General features: G+C 39.0%; 1 long non-coding RNA gene across 7 annotated transcripts in view; it reads left to right on the forward strand.

Annotated features, from left to right (window-relative positions):
- The window catches only part of LOC150103023 (uncharacterized), a 327,791-nt gene that overhangs the window by 268,675 nt on the left and 35,166 nt on the right, over positions 1-23,950 (forward strand). For 4 of the 7 annotated variants that reach the window (XR_016548797.1, XR_016548799.1, XR_016548795.1 and 1 more), the window contains one exon: positions 19,650-19,804. The exons of 1 other annotated variant lie outside the window; for it this stretch is intronic. This is a non-coding gene — a long non-coding RNA (uncharacterized LOC150103023). Of the gene's footprint in view, positions 1-13,104; positions 13,768-19,649; positions 19,805-23,950 lie in introns of those variants that run through there. 2 more of the 7 variants (XR_016548800.1, XR_016548801.1) reach the window with 2 other exon arrangements.

The following is a 23,950-nucleotide window of genomic DNA, read 5'->3' on the forward strand; positions in this document are numbered from 1 at the left end:
ACCAGAATAACTGTTGCCATTAAGTCATAAATTGTGCAGAGAATACTTGAGTTATGTTATTTTGTTCAAGATTCCCCGTAGCGCAGTTGGTTGGATGCAAAGAATCTTTATCAGGTCTTTTCAATTAAAAGTGAATTAGACTGCCTCATATAGTCCGGTGGGTTTTTGGTCCCTTAAAGCAGGTAAATCGGATATGCTTAATACAATAATCCACTAGTAAAGTAGCAATGCGTAACAGTTATCATGAGAACAAAGTTGAAATCATTATTTACTGCCATTTCAATGTGCTATTGAGTGAAAAACGGTATTTCTACTTCAGTCCGTATATAGGCTAACAAATTTTGTCGAGGCATGTTTGTATATTCTAGAAACCGACAGAGCATGCGCGACATAAATACCATGGCAACACTTCCGTTAACATCCTTTGAAATATCGAAAAGTGCAAAATGGAGGCTTTTTAAGTCATGGCCGCTTATTTTGTTTTTTTTTCCTTTAATTAAAATATTCAGAGGTGTTATTTTCACGGTCGTTAAGAAAATATTTTCGTTCTACTGCCAACTTGACGAAAATATTTTCCTTTTTTTTTTATTCTCTTGCTAGGAATTGGTACTGACAGTAAAGTAGGTGTAATGGAAATTAAAAAAAAAAAAAATGTTATTAAAGTAGTTCGCAACGAAGTGGTTTTTTTTTCAGTCTAAGTAGTCGGTCTTTTTATTCTTCCCATTCTACTTCACTCTTGTTTGATGAATAGGCATAACACGCATAATCCCCAGTTTTGCCAATACAACTTTAAGTGGATTTGCCAAACCCACTTATAGCCGCATTGCTGTTAGAGGATTTTACCATTAAAAAAAAAAAAAAAAACTCGACAACATCTGCACGTGGTTGCTTTTTGATTCTTGAAAACGACTCGATCTTGTCGTTTTCTCTTTTTTTTTTAGGTATTTTTAATGGCCTCTAACACGTTTCAGTCTTATTTAACTACATAAACATCAAAGGGCACAAACTGACTCGATATTAACATTTTGTACAGCTGTAACAGAACTGTTACACTGACAACAACAGAATGCGATAGTATTCTGGGATTAATTACTCTCGCATCCTAACGCAGTGCACCAACATACCCAGCAGGAAGAGAGCTATCGCGCGGCTGTGTATAATGATCTCCGACCCCTCCCTGTATTGTACCCCTCCAAATGGTTGCTCCCAGCTTCCATCTCTTCCGAGAGATGAAAGGAGGCCGTTCTGTATGCCGCTCATGTGCGATTGTCGATAACATTCTACAGTACGAGTGAACGCGTGGAGTGGGATGTCTGCGCCACAATTACACAGCCGCTATTGGCTTCGGGATTCGGCACGCATTAATAATAGCGACCGGTCGGGAGGGGATGGATGGATGGGAGTCTAGGGAGTGGACACCAACAGTGCCATCTGCTGGATCGGTGTATATAAAGAACGCTAATGACGTATGTAGGATCATGATGATATAAAATGCAGGGGGGGGGGGGAGATGCGGCAAGAAATGAAACCCGGTGAGCAGTCATATATAAATAGATAAACGGTCTTAAGGACGAATACGTGTTCGGTCATAACCCATTTGGATAGCAGAGGCAAATTAATGGCCGACCCAATGGGTGCACTTCCATCAGTCTTCGTTTGATGGGGGCGGAGGCACAGTCTTTCAAATAATGCAGCGAACTTTTCTATAGAAAGTATTTTAGTTCCTTTTGAAATTTTCTCGTTCTGTTATTGCATACAGTTCTTATCAATGGCTCATTTGCTTTCAAATATGTGCGTACGTTTTCCCTCCTTTCAATTAACCACGCTACCGGCCAAGACGTCTATAGACGTTCACGTTATCATGGATGCGAAGTGCTTATTAAAATTGTAATACCATTGTTATAACAATGAAATATATGATGGATACGAAGCGTATGCGGATGCGTATTTGATCCATAACGGCCGGTAAGGTGGTTAAACCAGGTACATTTGTTTACACAGGATTTCGGCGCATATATTAATGAAAGAAGAAAACGTCAAAATTAGGACTCGGGTTTATTGTCTCCAGTACGTGACACTGCATCTCTACATAACGAAATTAGCTGTTTTCATTTCCACATGCGGGTGTGTGCTTGAATATACGGACAAAGGAGGTGGTGATGATGAAGAGTGTACACCGTTTCTAATGAGACAAACCAAAGATAGGCATCGCTTAGGGTGGGGCGAGGGAAATCTACATTGATTATGTGTGCAGGTAATGGCAAAGGAAGTTCTGTATTTAAGTGTAGGAAGCACGGAATATAACACTGTGCTCGGCGAAATAATGACACAAACACCGCCACCACCTCCCACACCGAACTCGTTAGCGCACTCTGCCAAAATAGTCAAGAAGTCTGCAGGGAGAAAAGACTGGAAAGTGCATGTGCAGAGTTTCTCCGTTCACACTGCTTCCGCCTGCATGTCTTCGTCCGCAGAGTGCAGCACAACCCCAGTGGAGTACGACTCAGTGTCGTCAGTGGCCTTCATCCGGCTTAATTGTCTGCTCGCCCTCCGATACGCCTCCGCTCCAGGAAATGGGATCGCACCGACGGCCTCAGCCAGCGGGAGTGTGTTCGTGTTTGTACGGCTTCCTATAAAGATATGCGTTGTGTGCGACCATAGAAACTAGGCTTGTACGCTCGGAATATTTATCTCTTTTAAATACAGCCAACATCACTTGACATGTTTTAGACCACACAAGAATTCTATTTTTTTCTCCACCAGCATTTCTATTTGAATTATTCAATTCTTTCCGCTCCTAGTGCTTTGCAGGCTGAAATAATATAATAATGGTTTAAAAGTTGGAATATTTCTCTATTTCCACTAATGCTACAGATTTAAAATATATACAGCAAGGAATAATCGTTCCTTTTGTAAGATCTTATGAAAATGATACACATTATTACCACCAGGTGATACTGACCAAAACATGACTTTATTTCTTCATTAAACCTGAGTTACATGAAATATTTCAATGGCAACTATTATTCAGAAGTTTGTATATTAACAGAACAAGAAAGAAGAAAAAAAAATTAAACGTAAAATTACCGCTTGGAGACCACTCTGTTCTTCTTCTCCACTTGGATGAAGCTAAAGAAAGAAAAATAATAATCATTTGAACTTCATAATTAGAAAAAGGCAACAATCGAGAACTACATATCACTTATTGAATTATTTATAACTTTCTAGCTTTTGAGTGCATAGTGATAATGGGCGATTGAAATTAAGTCCCCGAGAATAACGAATCTCACTTTAGGGCATTAATAATATGGCTATTGAGGAATTTCAAAATATTTCTTGATTGACTAGATTGAATACGAAGAAATGGTGCCTAATATGTTTAAATGAAAAGGAAATGAAGAAAGAAAAGGGTGAGTTGACAGTTTAATTCAAGTTCTTAACGAAGGTTGGAGATTTATATTTTGCTGAGATACTGCTGGCGTCTCTCGTTGTCCCAGCAACTAGAAGAATTTCTACATTCATTTTAATGTCCTACTTCAATGATCTGTTTTTCGAAGCTCATTTCAAATGAGTAAGATGGGTGGAGTATATTCACCGTACTGGTGTTACGCATAGACGATTTGGTCTCATTTTCTTCTAACTACTGCAGCTCATAAGTCAAAATCAATTATTTATTTCGAAATTGAACGACTGGTGCAGGGATTGTGAGGGTAGCAGAGCGGCATTTTCTCCCATGAGCGTGAGGCGTCTTTCCCGTCTGCCAGCGACGGTTAGCGGATGTTATAATGGGGTGAGAAGGGCTAACGGTTTATGTCCGTACTTGGGTGCGGAAGACTAACTCGAAGATCGGGCCAGGAAGCGGAGAAGAGATTCTTCGCTAGAAGAGAATGTTGTAAATTCAAGGGTCAATAAATTATACGAGACATTCGGAGATAGATAAGGAACTGTCTGATTTTTCTTAGTGAAGTGTCACTGGCGGTATTCCTCTTAACTGGAAGGCGTGAGAACCGTCTGATCTTCAGTGGTCAACCAATCCAAAGCCTGTTTTTTTGTTTGAAACCGTTAATAGTTTCAAGATTGATATAATCCAGTTCGCAAGATCTTAATTGAAGCTTAGTAACATGTATCAGTATTGCTTCTTCCTTAGGTCACAGGACATTAAGGAAACTCACGCGGAACTTTGGAATGCATGGACACACACACCCCGAAATTTGATATGCAGGCGATACTTCAGTCATTTGCAATGGGCAACTTAATTTGCATTTCCAGTTCCTTATGATGTCACCTGAATGTTGAGAAAACAAAGAAAAAATATCAGAAACTGAATATTTAGTAGTAATGGCTAATGCGACTGTAATTTAAAAATGCCAGCCAATTTGCGATTATATATGGCTCGCGAAATCATGTGACCTTGTGTACAACCCATCGTCAGTATGCAGTGGACCATGACTAGTTTTTAAAATTCCTAGTCCTGCTCTTGGAACGAAGAAGAGACAAGCGGTTTACATTTGCAACTGAATATATTTCGCTTCTGTTCTGGTGTGAAGGATGCAAACAGAATATCATTTTAAGTTGCCTCTTAACGAGAGGCAATGCCAAATCTCATTAGGAACCTCGACACGAGCGCTGCTAATACGCCAAACCTCTAGGGAACGCGGTAATTGCCAAAAGAAAGGCCAAGTGGAAATTTAAAAAAAAAAAATCCATTGCTCTGAAGTAACTTTAAATCCACGAGTCCTCTCTCATTTCTTCTGAGTGTGGAAAGAAAAGTATTGTTAGTATACAAAGGAGAAATTAATTTTTCTCCGAATGGCGCCGTGGAGTGTGTTTGCACGCCCTATTCCTTGATACTATTAATAACTCCTGGTAGAGATTAATTTGGACTGAGTGATAACAGCATACCAATGTCTTCGGATAAAAGAACTTACGCCTGGTAATAAGGCGTAGCAGCAAATGCTAAAATACAAACTAGTTTTTTGGCGAAGATTACTCAACGCAATCTCATGCACTTCATGACCCTCGGAACGGGTACTGAAGTAGCGTCCGTCCTGAGTGCAGATGACCGGCAGTTCCATCTCTAATCCCAACGGTCTCAAAACTTCCAATTCCGTGCCTGTGAGACATTATTTGATTTTATTACTAAATATTAACAAACGCTTGTTATCAACTCAGCGATAATCCAGCGTCTGCTTGTATAAACAGCAAGCCGACAGCCGTGTGTAAGGAGTGAACGGCCTTGACGAGTCTGGTCGGACAGTTCCGAAAGCCTGGAGCACTACTAGAGGTGATGCGTCCCTTCTTGTGTGCCAGTCACAGGGCAGGCCTCCACTCTCTGATTGGCTGGAAGCGGCACGACCCGGGAAAAGAAAGGATGACAGAGGCAACCGCGCCGTCAGTCGTACGGCTGTCCCCTGTTTTTATATATATTCTTAGCTTTCCCCGCTCTCTCTCATCATCTTACCGTGTCTCGCTCGATCTCCCCCTCATCCCCTAGTAACGGCCTTCATCATGTGGGGACCGTTACTGGCGCACGGGGTTGCCGTCATTCTAACACCCCTACTAGTGGTCTTTGTCTGGGCTCCATTAACTGTCTGGAGAAGAGGGGAGTGGAAGGAAGCTCGCGCTCCAGGCGGCATTACAACGAGAGAGATGACATAGTGCTAAATCTAGAGGTGGTTGATGGGACAGGTGGACGTTGATTGTGTACCGAGCGACGGAAAGCGGCAGGGCGGTGGTGCGTCAGCTATTGTTCCTGCACTTCACCTGCTAGCCAGGCGAGGTGCGATTTCTGTTTGGAATTACTTTTTTGTTGTTATTATTGCTGTTTAGCATTTACCTAGGACTTTCTTAAACGCATCGCAGATAACCATACTTAAGGCATCGTTTTGTATCCTGCATATCGTTGTCTTGTTATAAAAGGATTACCTATAAGTCTATCTCTGCAAAGGATTGCATCTACTCGTTGGGAGGGTTGTGCCGAGTTTAGACTGCAAATACCTTTGTCCTATCGCAACACATATAATAAAAAAAGTCAAGTTACCCGTTCTGTGGTAGAAGTCCGGGTAGGCCAAAGTTAAACTAATTACAAGTGCAGTTCTTTATGCATTTCAGTGACACCGCGATCTGAGCTATAGAGTGCTATTCTGCCAATTACTTTCATCAGAGACCGGCACTTTGGGAGGTCTGACTGCACCATAACAGCTTCTACGAAGGATGCTTGCCTGTATGCCAGCACGAAACAATGCGGCCGTGATACGGCAGGTGAGGCCGGTACTTCAGCGGCTAGTCGCCCATGTACGCAACCTTTTGGCTTAGCACTCATAGTTCTCACACGCGTGAATGGCAGCCGTTGTTCGACAGAGCACGCACTGGTTTGAACAGGCCAGTGAAACAGATACATAAAGCAGTGTGTGTGTGTGCGCTCGCGCGCTAACGATTAGGTAATGACACCTTCCATGTTCAATGCCGAATCCAGAATATAATTCATTATAATTGGCTGCTCTTTAGGTCCTCTCTTCGCAGAGTAACTGCCCTAAATGAACAAGACCCGCAATTTGCCTTAAGGCAACAATTAAATATCTAACGCTTCAAGAAACACATGTTGCTTGCATAGTAAATCTGGGTCTTGTATCAACTTCGTTGCCAACGAGTTCTGCACTTGCACAACTCCGTAAATACGTGTTGTGCGCTTTTTGGATCGGAAACCTTTGTATAGGATGCATAACATGGCTATTTAAATACTCTGAAGATCACAAAGTGGCATTCGATGGCAACTTTCTTGCGCGTCACTAGAAATTAAACCACACTCTCCGTCATATAAAGTGCATCAATTATTGAATGAATGCGATTCCATCTACTTTTTTTTTTACCATCATAGTCAGGTGCCCCGAATCACGAATTTTACGGTGATTATATAAAATGTTCGGGAAAGAAATACATTGAAAATATAGTTTTTATTATTATTATGGCGTATTCTAAAAAGAAACAGAATGCAGGGCGATACAGTTTTTATAGTCTCAGGCTGTCGCTGGTTATCATGCATAACCTCATGATCACGAATTGTGGCATACTAATGTACTCTACAACGTGCAATGCGGTGAAGGAAAAACTAGTAGATCTAATTATACATAACTTGCCATAATGCATGCTAACATTATTTACTCCATAAAACAGTACTTTGTACTTTTTGGATTTTGTAACATTATCACTTAATTTGATTGGTCTGAAAACAACTCACTTTGGATGGAACACGTTGAAAGAATCAAAACAAGCCTTAAATTACAAACCATTAGGAAAACCAGGACGTCCTCTTAAGAGATTCAACGATGACTTCTAAGGCCAGAACAGGCCACTCTAGGCCTAAATCCCTGACAGGAGTGATGATAACTCATTTTGGTTAAAAAGCTACAAAACCAAATGCCGCCTGAGTCTTTTCACCAAAGAACATATCCTCTTGCTAGTGTGACATTAAAACATAGCTAAAATTCTTAGAAATGTTCGCGGTTCGACAGGAAAATGGAAGAACCAACGAAAGGGGACGGTCTGCTTATTGCTGGCATGTAAAAATACAAACGATATTATATATGTCATCATTCTCGTTTTTATGAATAGCCGTGACATGTAGTCTGTGAATCAAAAATCCATAATTCTAAACCATGCACAGGTTACTCGATGAAGAAGAAGATTTGCTGTTTTCATCTGAATTTTGTATAACTGGTGATGCAACCACTGTGCTACTTATAAAAATATAAAGTGACAATTCCATTTGCAAAGACCGAACCTCTAAGCACATTTAACTTGCATGGGCGGGGTAAGGTTTAGATAATCCAGGAACCTCACTAGAGATACCGCACCATCACCTTGCTTATTAGATACCTGAAACAGCAAACAAGATGGTGGTGTGATATTGAGCGACGAACATCATCTAAAGCCTTACCCAGATTCGCCCCCACAATCTGAGCTGAAGAGTAGAACTGCTGCAGGAGATATTTAGGCAATTATGCCCTGTAGATGTTAGTTGTTAACTGGATATCTCATGCTATTGTGTGCAAATGGAAAGGATTTCAGGCCACAAGGACCGGACAGCATACTGTACTGAAAGGAAACATTCAATTGGAATGCATGCATCCAGGGTGGCAATGCTACTGTCAATATGCCAAACCTGCTAGGACTTTTGGCATGGTTTGCGCAGTTGCTCAAGTGGATTAAAATTTAACATCTGTGGGATTATTTAAAAGATTTAAATAATCTTTTAATCCCTCTACTAGATTTAAAAACTCCGGACACGTTTCTAGCAAGTATGATGCAGTACGTTCATAAAAGTTTTTTTTTTTTTTTACGTATGAATCCAGCATCTTTTCTTCTTTTTTTAAAAGAACGAATAGCGTGGTTGTTAATAGAGTGAAAGGGGCGGGGGATTCCATATCTCTACTCTACCAGTAGAATATCTGCGATTATTCTACATAAAAGCGGATTTTTTTTAATCGCATAGCAATGTATTCCAAATTTTAATATTTCTGTGTTCATTTTATTTCAATCAATTTGTTGCTGCTGTAGCTTCCAACCTATTTTAAGACCATTTCCCCAGGGCAATACGATTTTACTTTTTTTTTTTTAAAAAAAAAAAAGCTCTTTCCAATGGAATGCTGGCCTATATGGTGTTTCGTTTTTCTTTTTGCATAACTTCAGATTCTGATCAGTTTGATCTCTTGGAAGACCAGATAACCCTGTTTTTGGCAGAGCTCTCTCACCCAACCAATCACACAATGTGAGACTATTCCCCACTCCTTTATCTTTCATCTGTAATGAGATCCGAGCGCTGAACGATAGAATGATGAAGGAAGAACCTGATTAGTCACCAGAGATGACCTTGGACAGTCTTGACTGTGGGGAAGAGAAACTGATGCCTGCCTGAGCTACTATTTTCTCATACTTGCTACCAGCCTGGGGGAGCAAAACCTGAAACTCTGTTACAAAGGAGAAATGTAGTTTTATGTTGAACAAATTTTTGTCCAGTGATCAATTATGATACTACACACATCGATAAGTATTTCAAGAAACCCACAGAAGTCCACGCTTCGAAAGATTTCGTCAATGAGAATTCTATAGCAGTCGGAGACATTCGCGCGTGAAGAGTGGTAGTGGAAATCTTCTTTCTGTTAGTGTGAAATCATGTTTTGAATACAATTACATTTAGGATCCTGAAATCTATTAATATATCCAGAGTTTTTACATTAAAATCAAAGTACGCGTTATCTAACCAACAAGCTGTGGCTTCTAATCCCACGGTAGACATGGAAGTTTGGTGAATGCTTTTAGGAGGGAGATGAATTTTGCCATCCCGTGTAAGACTATCGCGCTGCTTAATTGGAGGCCTCAAGTAGTTTTTTTAAAAAAAAAGTTCCATATTTGGTTCTAAGCAGAATTTCCGGTTTATCTATTAGTCTGCCAAAGAACTAATACTTTTATACTATTGGCATACAACCATTAGTGGGCGCGATTCTCAAATAAAAATAAGGAGTTGCTGGATTCTATCAATTTCTTACGCCATGCAGTACTCGTAGCTTTATTATCACGTAAAGCCCATACATATGTCTTTTATTTACGCATTTTTTTGTTCGGCTACCGAAGAGTACTGTTTCAGAGTCGTTTTCTTCAATGTCAGATATCGTTTAAATAAATATTTTCGCTTAGTTCTTCATATCCCTTCTTTGCTTTGACCAAGACTCTATATATATAAACTTGCTGCAAGTATCATAGGTTTTCTATCTGCCACTGAAGAAAACCAATATGGTATCATGACGACAACAAGGACTTTACTAGGTTTTATAATAAAGATGTTTTTTTTGTTGTTGTTTTGTTTCCAAAGGAAATTAGAGGTTGTTAGCTGGTCTGAGAGAGATGGCAGTGTTTTCTATTCTTGTTGGTTTGTGAAACAGACAAACCAACAGCCAAAATACTGCTTCGGCTGTAATCCCAGCCGGTCACAAGAGAATTTGGTCAGCCGCAGCTCCAAATGTGAGGTTATGAGGTACAAACAGATAAGTAAAATGAATTCCACACAGAGTTTTCAAAGCTATTTTCTTTATAAAAGTCTACATTATAAGTAATGCGATGATGAATATCCGTAGATATATAATTGTAAAGATAAATATTTTTCACTAGAGAATAAAAACGAGTTGCGATTTTTCGAATTTTTTCTTTGAAATTTACGAACTATAAAATCGAAACGAATCTTTCAGAGTTGTTTTAACTCTTCACTACGTAAAAATTACACTATTTTCATATCCATTAGTTATTCCGATATTAATTCTAAATAACGTAAAATCTCTTAAGTAGCAATCTTCTTTTATAATAACAGTTGAATATAATTACATAAATCTCAACGCGAATGCGTACAATTGCTGGAAAAAAGACGAAACCTTTTACCGATCTGGTAATATGATTTAAGAATCCTCAAGCAGCGAGAGTGCCATAATGTGCGTTTATGTTATCCAGCAAAATTATTCCATCTGAATTTGGATAAATTTTATTAAGGAATCCGTTATGTAACAACCATTATACTTACTGCCTAATCATGCCACAAAACTTGGATATCGTATGGATTAAAAGAATCTTTCTGCATGTATTTGGAAGAAATACATGCAGATTACAAAGCCTTTTCTCTAATTTGAAAATGAATGTGCAAAAAATGGCAGAATTACATATAGGTGTGTATGTGTGTGTTGGACACAAGGTGGTATAATTGTTATGGCAAGTTTCACGTTTAGTGCTAGAACCAAAAGTCTTCAGCTGCTGTATGTTGCAAAGGTTTCTGTTGATAATATAATTATTGCACATAATCTAACATGAATTCTTTTTATTAAAACTGGTAGGAGGAAATTCGGACATTTATTTTGTTGTATTTCATTAAAATGACTTGTTTGTTATGATATGATACACTTGCAGGATGAAGCGCCGTTCTGTTTGTTACCATTGAAACAGTGCTTTATTAAGGTTGACATATTTTTATAATCTGAATGCAAATGGCATTCCTGTTCAGTTCGGAAATAGGGGTTTTATAAGCTCTTTTAATACAATCCGTACAAAAGGACGCAACACAAGTTTCTAGAACGCCTCAAATGTGGTCATTAAAAAGAGGTCATCTTATAAGCTAGTGGGGGAATCCATCCGAGATTGAATGGATTCAGGAGGCGCGGCTAATTTTATCTAGTTTAAAAGTGTCCTTTAAAGATCAGATAAATTTATTCCACTTTCAGAATTCGCCTGAAGACCGGATCAAAATGTGCCGAGAATCAAGTGAAAACTTTTGCATTCCTGTTCAGTTCGGAAATAGCGGTTTTATAAGCTCTTTTAATACAATCCGTACAAAAGGACGCAACACAAGTTTCTAGAACGCCTCAAATGTGGTCATTAAAAAGAGGTCATCTTATAAGCTAGTGGGGGAATCCATCCGAGATTGAATGGATTCAGGAGGCGCGGCTAATTTTATCTAGTTTAAAAGTGTCCTTTAAAGATCAGATAAATTTATTCCACTTTCAGAATTCGCCTGAAGACCGGATCAAAATGTGCCGAGAATCAAGTGAAAACTTTTGCTTTCCTTGCGTATGTAAAGAACGTGTGTATTCTCATTTTAATTGTATATGCCTGGTTCTGCTAACTGAATACGGTAGCATATTTAACAATAAATCCGCGCAGTGTGCTTCGACTCGGCATTTGGATGTCTGTCCACCCGTACTCATCTGAGAGAATGTATTTAAATTTTTCCTCCGGATTCTCCAGGCAGCTGCTTCTGGGATTCTCACACAAATGACAATCTGATACACAGCTATAAAATGTTGTTCTCGGTTTCATGTCGAAAGAAATATTACAGTCGCCTGCTAATGTTTATTTTTATTTATTTATTTTTCCGACACCGGTCCGCCAATGTGCGGATCGAAGTCTTTTATTTTACATCAAAACTTCCTGGTATATGAATGAATGATCTGAAAGTTTATCTTTTGAACGAGTCTGCCTTTGTATTTGATTGAATATCATATTGTATTCAATGAAATAAAGAGGACTTTACACTACACAGCATTTGCTTTTAATTGACTGCAATACGAACCTGCAGATAGTATCACAATCCTGATGAATATTTTTCAACACGGAGACACACGACACCTAACTGAAGTTATGAGATAGATATCAGCCATTTGATATTCGAAAAGCAGAAGAGATCGAATGTTGGTGTGTGCAGAGTTACCCAGAAAACTTAAGATGCGTTAGCCGAAGTCAATAGCACTGCAGGCAAGGAATATGGCCTCCCCATCAAGACGAGAACAATAGACGGGTTGGCTAACTGAGCTCATGTTATTGATAGTCAGCCGTTTGATAATTCCATCCAGTCAGTGATTGTCCGGGCACCTCGCGTATGGCTTCGCAGACAATTCCCTGTCTTTATAAGAAAGGAAACAGACGAGTCTCTGCAACAACAACAACGCCACTGATAACGGGTTACCAACAAAACCCTTTGGGTAACCTCCTATAAACTAGAGAGTCGGAAGGCAACTGATATTCTCAACCTAACAATTTTTGTCTACGTAGACCAACTCGTATGTTGGGCACATGACAAATTACTATTATTTTTATAGACAGGAAGTACTTTCTGCACAAGGTCTGTCTTCCTCTGAGAACACTGCTCTAGCATATATTTTCATACGCTGAGTAGCAGGATGAGACACCGGATTTTACGATGTCTGGTAATAGGACTACCCTATTATTTGGTCTAAGACGCGCGCACATAATAGGGAATACACTGCAGACCATTCTAAGTTAATCCTTGTTATTGTAGCAAGTGAAAGATTAAGCATCCTTGCTACATTTATTGCAACAAGAGAACAAAATGTGGAAGGCTATATGTTGCTAGAGGATACGCATCCTTCCTATACAAATGAAATGCAATCTCTATAGGTCAGCAGTGACATTTTTTAAGCTTAATGCTGCCATGCTGTTTTAAAATAATTCAAACATTTTAGGATTAGGCAAACTGTTCTTTAGCAAACAACCTATTCTTCTTTTATCATTCAAGTATACTCCGAGTATATCTACAATACTTCACGGGGTTATCAACAGAAGCAGTGTGACCCTTTCCCGTATTGCAACGAAGTAAACGTAAAAATTAAAAGAAAAAAGTACATCTTACATTGGCTTCTCTGAAACTGACGTTTTGCGCCGACATGTCTCGAGCAGACCGCAGCGTCTCACACCACCGCTACGAACAACAGAAAAGGTCATTTCAGCTGCATGTCGGGAGGTAATGCGTCTTTTGTACGGAATGGACTAGTGCGTAGGACGACACTTGGGTGATGGCTGAAAAATTTTTCCCTCGTATCTTCTCTCAATTAGAAGTGGGCTGCTTTCCTCATTATCTGCAAGATTCGACCGAGAAATAACGTGCTATGCGAACTTTGCAGTGACACAGCTCGTGCCTTGCGAATGCTATTCTTCGTAGGGAGGTAATCGCTCTGGAGACCGACGCGTTTTTGCGATGGCAGGCGTGCGAAGCGGAGATGTTTGTGCTGCCATTACAGTTTCCAAGCAACGGAAAAGCCTTCGGTCGCTCGAGGAACGCTGAAGGATTTGAACCACGTTCTCGGGGGTTGTGACGCCACGGTAAGGCATCTGTGTGTGCGTGTAGATTCCTTTCGTTTTTAGTTCTAAATGTGAGTCTGTACGACGACCTGCAATTGTATTCGTCCACGTAGAAATATTTTGACTTCTGTGAAAGTAAGAACCCTTTCTATTGAGTAGTTTTTCCGGTAGCCTGAAATAGATTACTCAATTATCTAAATGGCTTATGGGCTTCTAGTTCGTGTGCCGCCATCTTTCTCTCTCACAATTATTATAATCCACCCGAGTATTGCTTGTTTATAGATGCTAAATAAAGACGTCTGATAGTGCCCTGTTAAATAATGTTTTATTCTTTTATTTTATCTGCGTCACTGAAAAACAAAGCTGACCATGTTTAAAGTAATGATTTCATCAGTTTGTTACGTATAAATAAATACTCCGACAGCCGTTTTTTTTTTTTTTTTTTTTTTTTTTGCTATGATTTGGATATCAACATGTCTTTTTTCCCTCAATCGACCTAGTGGTTGATGGGGTAGGAATGTTACTTTACTAAGGAATTATTATAGAACAAGATAGTTTCCCGTGCCCAATAGTATTTTACGTCTGTGGATATGTGTGTTCACAGGGCCCGTTTTGAGGGACGAAAAAAACCGACTTTCCCACGGAAAGCCCTCATAAAGGTTCTTCGAACCCCAGGTCTTTACACCCAAAGGGCTCCGTCGAAACTAACTGAGCTACTGAGGCATTTTGTATCAACGTAATGATAAATTTCATACTACATTTGCACTTAAAAAGCTACGTTTTTTTTCCTACTGCGGGATACTTACGATATTTATTATTATTAATATAAAAATCGAATTAAATCACGTGTGTGTGTAAGCCACGTCTCAATATTCTTTGTGACTTTTCTATTTCTTTCTGCAGCTTCTCTGATAACCACTAAAGAAATTCGTTGGTAAATTTCATTCTAGGGGAGGAGAAGGATCTTCCGCACCGCCTAATTTTAACATTTAATGAGCACCTTAATTAAATCTGAGACCTCTGTATGCGGCAAAGGAGACGAACATTATGGTCTACTCCGCCTCCGCTATGTCATACGCGTAATTACCTGTAAAACAGCATGCACGCGCCAAATAAGGCTAACTACACGTATTACTGCACAGCCCTTCCAGAGCGCTTGGATATTAGACAATTTTCGAATGGCCACAAGTGGGGAGAAGCAAGTCCTTGTTGTTCTACTTTTAATTAAATTGCTTTTTTATTTATTTCGATAATCATTAGCTGAGATATCTTTCAGGTATCATATTCGTTACCAAATAAATTTCTACACACAATGAAGTTTTCCCTTTATATGTTGCAGAGCTGCTTTGTTTTTACACGAACATTAAAATTGTCTGGATATGACATATCAGCAGTTGCATTATACTTGTCAGAATAATTTTTATTCCTGTTACAACAGAGCACAGGATTCCTAATTTATTCAAGATGCAATTATATTAAGTGACATATAATCTGACATTGCAAATGTCTTATTCTTCGTTTCTTGGCATTAAAAGTTTAACATTTTCGTGTTATTGAATATATTTTTACGGAGCATTTGTTCACTTTTTCGTCCGTTGTGCTGCCTTATTTTAAGTTGCAAAGTAGTATACTAACTAACGAAGTAACTAATATGGAAATATTAAAAGCCGTGACCATTTAGTCCTTTGGCACCGAACACAAATTTATTCGTAAACTTGTTGCCTGTATCTTTCTTTCTTTGAAAAGTCAAATCCTCTCGAACAAAATGAGTTTTAATAGCTATACTATTCTTGAATCAACCATTTTCTGAGTCCGAGAGGATTTGACAATGGTGGCTTAAGTTTTTCCTTTTGAGAAAAGTCTAACACAGGCGTGGGTTCTGCGACATAATTAAAACTGATTTTCAGAATAGAAAGTTATATATTGCCTTACGAATTACAAAACTAGCTACTTCAGGCTTTCAAGGTGGAAAATAATCACTGGTCTAAGATATCAACAGTCGTCCATATTTGGGAAATTTTCTCACAAGGAACTTTCTGGCCACATAATTAGAACTATACGCTTCTCTCAGAAATATGCTTGTATTGCATCTTTTTGCAAGGAATTGAGATCAATTCAAGAAATGAGTATGCAAAATGCATAAAATAACTTAATTTTACAATTCGACTTCCATTCAGAGAAAGTCTCTTTTATGAATCCACTCCATGGTATTTTCAGAGAGAAAAAAAATGCTTATCTTTAAAAACAAAAGATTTCTCTTTAAAATTCTGAAAATACGGCCGCTCATCTGTTAGTATTAAAACATATCTTACTTGAGAGAAAATAGCAATGTCAGCGCAACTGCTTGGTTACCACACATGAATATTACGTATTATGCTGACTTTGCACCAAAAAATGGCAGATCTGCAGTAAATACAGTTGTTCGCTATGCTATATTGCATCTCTTTCTTTCTTCATATTATGTGAATGCTAAGTGCGAAATACATTATCTGCAAACGCATTCTCTCAGAGTTCTAGGTTTCCTTAACTTCCCTTCGATGAATCGGTACTATGATGTGGAATGACCACAAAATTAGTAAGTTCATAGGACAACACTTTCTTGTTGAAAAAAGCCTTCTTATCAGTAACAAAAAAAGACATCATATAGTATACAAAAGTGAATAAGAGATTTTGATCTTAGTTAAAATCAAGCAAAGAGATGAAACAGCTACAGAATTATTTAGGTGTATACTTTCATATATTGGTACGTGTTATACAAAATGCATTACAATACACGTAATTATAAGCAGAAGATAAAATTTTAACGCACCTCCACAGCTCAGTAGGTACTGATATTGACGAAGTCCTGTAGTTTGATTGGGTTCGACTCGCGCCATTTGCAAACTGCTCAGAAAAGAAAAAATAATTTACATACATAAGACTTAACAATCTTTTCTATTAAAATTATGTTTACAGAAGCTAAGAATAGGTTAGCAGGCCGTTGATTCTTAAGATCTGTGAGTGCCACTGAATGAGATAAAATCATGGGTATTAACGATATGTTTAATCGCAATAGATCTTCTATTGCACGAATTACATGATCAATTCTAATTATGGCGGTTTAGACTGGCTTGATACTTGTGTTTTTGAACTATTTCAGAAAGTCCAGTTGTCTCGCTTGAAGTGGATTGTACATTCGTATTTTATTTCTCCACATAAATATTGCGAGATTGGCTATCAGCCCAAATTCATGTGCCAAATCATCGTCATTTTAATAGGTTCAGTGGCACACTTGGGAAAATAACATCTCCAATCAGTGTTGTGGAACGGCTTTTAAATACAACAGTGGTATACTTTTGTTCCTAGTTTCCTTAGCGAACTAGACTTGCTTCGGAATACTTCATTAAAAGAATCCTTCATTAAAAATAGCATCGGAACATCTCCAGAGAGTTAAAAGGAAACAAAACATTCTCCAGCAAACTAGCCAAACCCCCATGATTTATGTTCTTTGTAATGAAACGCCGCACACAGAGAGAATAAACTTGGCAAAGATGCGAATGGTGCGGATTCGTGGAGTGTTGCAATGAAAACTTCATTATCTGACACCGTACACTAGGCTTGGGAAAGAAGATAAAACGGATAGCTTTATTTTCTTAATCCTAACAGGTACAGTAGTGAAGTGTTCAGATGGGAAAACTGTCTGAGATGCGTGCAGATGAGGTCCAAACTTTACATACATCTCCTAGTCAAACTGATCATCAGAGGCAATTTCTTTTATGGCGTGATCGTTTTTCGCGTGTTGCAAAACGGAGAGAGAATAACTGACTCTTTCTTTTGGTCTATCACGTGATCATTTAAAAAAAAAAGCGAGGGATCACTACTACACAGAAAGAGAAACTAGTTAATTTCAGGGTCGGGCTTCTGAGATACAACCAAGCCTTCCACCCTGTCAAACGCTCGGCTATTAAGGATTACGCATTCTGAACATGGGGCTAATTTCAGTATTATTTGTGGCGTGTTGGGTACAAGGTGCAATTCAAAACCTCTCAGACTAATGTTATAATTCAGAAACTTTTGGAGAGAGAGAGAGAAAAGCATGGAATTTTAACTATGCACAAGTCATATTACTGAATTGTAGTATACGGTGAGGAGCAACATACAAGACTTTCATTCCTTCCCCATATTCTCCTTCTTGAAGTAAAATGATGCGAAGTCATCAGAATTAAAGAAAATATAATGCAAGAACTGTGCAGCTTGCTTCAGGGGGGAGATCGCCCTCGAACTGCATCGAATGTGATAATAGCAAACATTAAGAGGCAGAGAACTTTTGGATCACCCTTACTCAGTCAGTGGAGCATCACGCTCCATTAACATTCACCTGTCGATCGATATACAAATCTTCCACACATGAACAGGATTAGTTATCCATACCGTCTCTCACATATAACTTATTCTTTATAGCTGCCCGTTTAGGCACGATGATTGATAATCGGAAGCAAGAGATTTCTACACTTCGGTGTGTTGTAGGATTAAGCCAGAATTCTGTTTGTCTCGAAAGATTTCATTGGAGTTACATTAGAGGCAGAAAGGAGAGTCTTATCTTTGGGATATAAATATCCAGCTGTAGAGAAGCCTAAGGCCATTTTTGCTGCTAGATAACTAAATTCCAGCAATTCATTCAGTTCCAACTAAGCCAGATACTGAGTAGAGCGTTTGCACTATTCAATATTTGGCTTAGTTACTGAACAACAATAAACGATTACTAATATTATCTGGAGTTAAGGGGGGAAAACCTTAATTGTAGTGTGCACCTCATTTTTGTTTTTATGCAATGGTAAATAAAAAGTGGTCGGCAACTACAAGCTTCCTGTTAACCGTCCACCATTTGGGTGTCAAAAAAAATCTCAGATTCAAGCACAGTTTATTAACTAAACATTGCAACTGTCTAACAGTTTCAGCAGGCGGCGTAGAATCGTCGCCAATTTCGAACTGCCAGTTGCCAGACGCGAAGACCATTAAAGTTCGGGACAACAACTGACGTGGCCTTGGGGGAAGCCTTGCCCGTCGCCGTTATTACTCGGGCCCAGGAAGAAAGGTGGATTGCCTCCAGTGACGATTCACCTCCGCCTACTGTAGTAGTAGTAGTAGAGAGACTATCAATAGTTGTTCTGTAATTCTTTGATGACGTCACTAGGGTATGTTGAACAGTAATGAGTACAGATATTAAAACTGACTGGAGATATGAGGTCATCTGCGTTTCTGTGATAATTTCGCTAACGGAACGGAGACAGAATTACGTAGCAGTAGATGGTGCAGATGGACAGAGGATGAATGTGCTCTATATCATTTGCTATTTTATGTATGTTTGACAGTCGGGAGGCTTCGATCAACATCTGTAGCCTCGTACTACGACTGTGCGAACGACTGGAATATCCTGTCACAGTTCTTTCCTTCAAATTGCTTCTATTGGATTGCCTAATTTAGTTTTGCATCATTTCCCAGAGATGGCGCTGGTTGCCTGTTTATCGCCTACACAAAAATTGTATCACTTAGTGTGTCTGGAGCACTGCCGCTCCATAAATATTCTGCAGATGTCGTTCCCGGAGAATGATAGCACGGAGCTCCTAGGCTCACTCGATATTCCAATTCCCACAATTTCATTTTCTTTCTCATTCAACGGTCCATCGTACTTTCGTTCTCTCTAGGAGTAATGAGATACATTTAAACTGATGTGTGTTACCACTTAAGAAACTAACAGCTTCAATATCTAGGCTCGCTTCCTGAACAAAATATGTGGGATGGAAGTTGAGGTCCTAACACTAATGCATACCAACCAGTTCAGAAACCTGTTTATGTATCTTCCAACTGTCCGCACTTAACAGAATTACTCTATCCCTGTCCTATTTTGTGCAAAAAATGTGAATGTAAATTCCTGGATTATAATCTGGGAGCATATTTGTCAATGTTTAATAAGTTTACACTTAAATACTGCATATGATGCTGTGCCGAAATTATATTTCTTTCCATTTATTTTATAGGTAAATGTGGTGGAATTTAAATGCTGGAATAAAAAAGAATATCCGTCCCTTCCTATTATGGACAGCGGATCAGATGCTACCATCGTATTGAATCACCAGAAGCCATTCTCAGACGGATCCAACTCCCATTCTCTTTAGTGGAATTACCTAATTTGGTAGGCGCTCATTTTTATCTTGATTCGATTCAGTCATTCCTTCTCTATTTATTAGTGAAACTCGCCAATGTTGGTATAACGACCAGTTGTTTCATCGCAAACGTATGCATTCCTTTAGTAATTAGCTTATTATGTACAGTTCTGTGGTCCCACCCATTACGAAAACATTACCTGAATGTCTCTTACGTTTTCCCGTGGATATAAGTACAGGGTTGGATGGGTGTAAGTTGTTTTATATACGGCTTAAACAAGACGGATATTACTCAGACTTTGTCAGCAATATTACCTTCAGCTGACAATGATTTACATGATGCGGCGGTCTTAATCCGTAGTTTATATACCACGCTTGTACGGAACGGAGAAGGCACATAAACATAATGAAACACACTTCTGACTCAGCACACCAACTAAGCTGGCTCTCCTCAATACACATGTATGATTGTTGGTCATGAGAAAATGCTGGTGTCAGATATAAAACGCACATAGTTTAATAACCTGTTAACTAATATCATCCCAAGTGCAACCACACAAGAACCAATCAGCGAGCTCTATGCTTATAAGTTCTTAACGTCAGTGAAATAAAACAGACGATAGGGTACACTGCAATTACCCTTACCAGTATGCTGACTGGGTGTTGATTTTGTTGGCATAACCCCAGATATTTCCACACATGTATGGTTATGTTCTAGGCCGGATGCCAACAGTAGTCGGGATCTCTCTCTTTTTTTTTATATAGGACAGGATAGATCAACATTATCACAGTGCTCTCTTATTAACCTATCTTATAGGATAGAACCCTAGTCTGTACCTCACAATTAGTTTATATTTCACTGAAACAGTATGGGAACAGCACTGCCAGTCCTTTGATGAGTAACAGCGGTCGCCTGTATTCTCGTTACAGACCCGCTGTTTTCCTTCTCTTTGTGGTATAATTTCAAACAGTATATCTAGAGTGTAATCAGAAAGTGAACGTGTTCGGAGCATGCGAGTGGATGCTTTTAATGGAATCAATGTCGGAAAGAAAATACACAATAAAACAATTAGACGAACACATATGTATATGTACGATCTACACTTTTTGCACCACAACCCTGAGGGATTTATTTACTGTCGTATCGAGGCCTTGGTCCGAATTGCGTCTTTATAATGGCTTTTCAACTCGGCCGGTTTGTATGGAGGAAGCAGGGTGTTTTACAAAGGAAATTTTGGTTTTTTTGTCGTGCTGAACAAACAAACCGGCCGGAGAACACACACAATTAACTGGCATAATACAGTGATCTGCTAGCCTACGTTATTCGGTCTTAATTCCAAATGAAGGAAACCAAAGCACAATTATTCGTTAAGATGCTTTCAACTCTAGCATACAACTCAGAATTCAGTGTAGTATTACACTGAATTTAAAGCATATTTAAGGCATTCCTTGTGATAACAATCTTCCATAGTTCCCGTGCATATACCGCATTTCGTCATAACTACAGTAGCTTCTCTGCCGACAGCTGAAAGACGAAGTTCTGTGTACTTCTGAGAAGTCAGTTACCTTTTGCGCACTGAGAACGAGAATATAGCGTTAAAATTAGATTTTTTTTTATCTTGTGGATAACCGTAACGGCTCACTTGAACTCGTCTTTCCCTCCTATCTACCCCCCCCCCCTTTTTTTTTTTTTTTTTATCTGTTTCTCGCTTCTCCGCCGTTAATATTGGCGGCAGCTGACGGAGACCAAGGCCGACCGCACAGCGAGAGCGTTTTCTCTTTTTCTTCGATGCTGGCTGCGGACATCACGTTGTGCTGCTGAGGAGAGACGCGCTCGCGAAGAGAGTGCCTCCGCCACGACTCCGTCCACCACTGAACATTACTCGATCCTAGCCGATGGTGAACCACGTGGAGTCAGGCGGAGGTTTCATCGAGCGGCTAAACAAAAGCCTTCGTCACACTCGATTCGTAGAAGTGTGTGTGTAAGGGGAAGAGTTGCAACGAGGCTGCTGTGGAGGTACCTTCGGAAAGGAATGCGTTACCGCGGACGGTGAACGCATTTGGCATAATCGTAGTCTGTCACAACACCATCGAATTCGCCCGAGCAACTCGTTTGGTCGAATACGGTGTCGCACTTCGTGGCATCATTTGTATAAACATAAGGCTGGTCATATTTATATAAGGAAAGGTGCAAAGCAAGAGTCGCTCTCTTTCTCTCTCTCACACACACACACACACACACACACGATAGTCGTTCAATGTTTGCGTTGAAAAAAAAAAAAAAAAAAAAAAAAAAACGCGTAAATGCGAAACAGTCCGTTAAGCAAATAATTGCCATTGTAGGGAACTGTTCACACTTGGGCGTGATGAAATATGACTAAATATGCACGTGTACATGTACCAACATATGGAATTGCGGAAACGTGACCCTCCAGAATAAATGTCATATCCCATTAAAAGAAGGAAATTTATTTTTTAATAGTATGATACACGTTTTCACGTGTAAGTTAGATGACTGACCATTCAAAACTGCAGATTCCATCACTGGATGAGAACATTAGAAATTTGCCATAACTTATTCCTCCCCAACCTACAGAAGTATATATGACGGCGGTTTAAGCCCTAGAAACGGGGAATTCACTCCTCTCCAAAGCTGTATTCAGGGTATAGCTATATGCTATTCCATGAGTAAAATGACCGCAGTTTTTGAATAATATACATTTATTTTTTATTAAATAATGGATCATTATGCAATGTTTAGATCACCACATGGTATTGTTCCAATGCCGAAAGGAAATAAATAATTTCAACTGTCTTGCCTGCACATATGAACGTGTTAAGACAGTAATGATTGCCTTGCACTGATTTCGGTAATCATGCAATTTTAGAGGATAGCAGAGTACATCACATGAACGTTTTGCTAAATTTGTGCAGATAAATGGTTTCAAATCGTAAAGAAAACATCGATTTGGAACTGTAAAAGGACTATACCAACTATTGCCATTTGTGCTGAACAGGACAAGGAGGGGAAGATTAAGTATGCATATTTCCATCGAGGCTACGTATACGAAATAACTAACTTTCTGCACCTAAACTTCACGTCGATTGAACATATGGCGTTAGATGAAAAATGAGATTTGGAACTTCGAAATTTAAAAAGTAAGCCTTACTTTATTAATCAAACTGAACTGAAATATCCCTTCGAGATTTGTTTGGTAAACACCCATGCACAACTTAAAGGATACAATCTATGTGAGAAAAATATTTCTTTCATGATTACAAAAAAAAAAAAAAACTTCCCAGATTATTTACTGCAATGACGTAGATGAACAACCTAACAGGGCACTGATAGAAAAGAGACTTCTCACTGATTCTACCAAGTCTCAAAGCTTCGTTATTACATACATATATATAGGACATATACATTTTACCATGCTATTCGTATGAAGCAATTATATGAACATAGCGTCCTTTCTCAGAAATATTCAAATCAAAAATTATATATATAATTAACATACCAACATGTTGCTTTTCTTATACGAATAGGACGGACAAATTAAACAATTCCATTTCTTTTTTTAAGTTATAAGTGGCCTCCTCCTTGCAATTTTTACGAAATGAAACTGCCACCTCGAAATCAGTGGTTCGCCTACAGGATGTTATTTTGTCTTACCTTCGTATTTACACTATTTTGCAATGTTATTCATTGGAAGGAAGGCGGTATAATATATTGCATCAGTGATGCTGTAATCAAACAGGATATTTTTAATGGCCTGTACGTGTAGGTACTAATCCAGCCAATACGTGGCTGAATTATTTTCCAGCCAGTTTCAAGAAACACGTCAACAGATTCCTTCTACTTCTCACTTCTTTGTCCCCATTATTCACTCCTACGTGACACGGATATTCTGCGTACGTCTTCCCGTACGGGTCTGATATATATATATATATAACCAAGATAGATTTGCTCCAAGTAAACAGAATATCTTAACTGGCCTACTGATGGAGTTGGTTACAAACTGACCAGACCATAGCTAATATATATTATTTTGAATAATATATTGGATGCTACAAATATCTGGTCATTTTCCGATTTGGCCATCTGAACATAGCGTCCCTTCTCAGAAAAAGCCGCTGCAGGATTTTCTCGTTACAATATCGTGTTCAGCACTTTT

This window comes from Typopeltis vanoorti, chromosome 9, assembly GCF_054136105.1.
Source record: "Typopeltis vanoorti isolate ZY-2024b chromosome 9, IOZ_Tvanoo_1.0, whole genome shotgun sequence".
NCBI classification, from domain to species: Eukaryota; Metazoa; Arthropoda; class Arachnida; order Uropygi; family Thelyphonidae; genus Typopeltis; species Typopeltis vanoorti.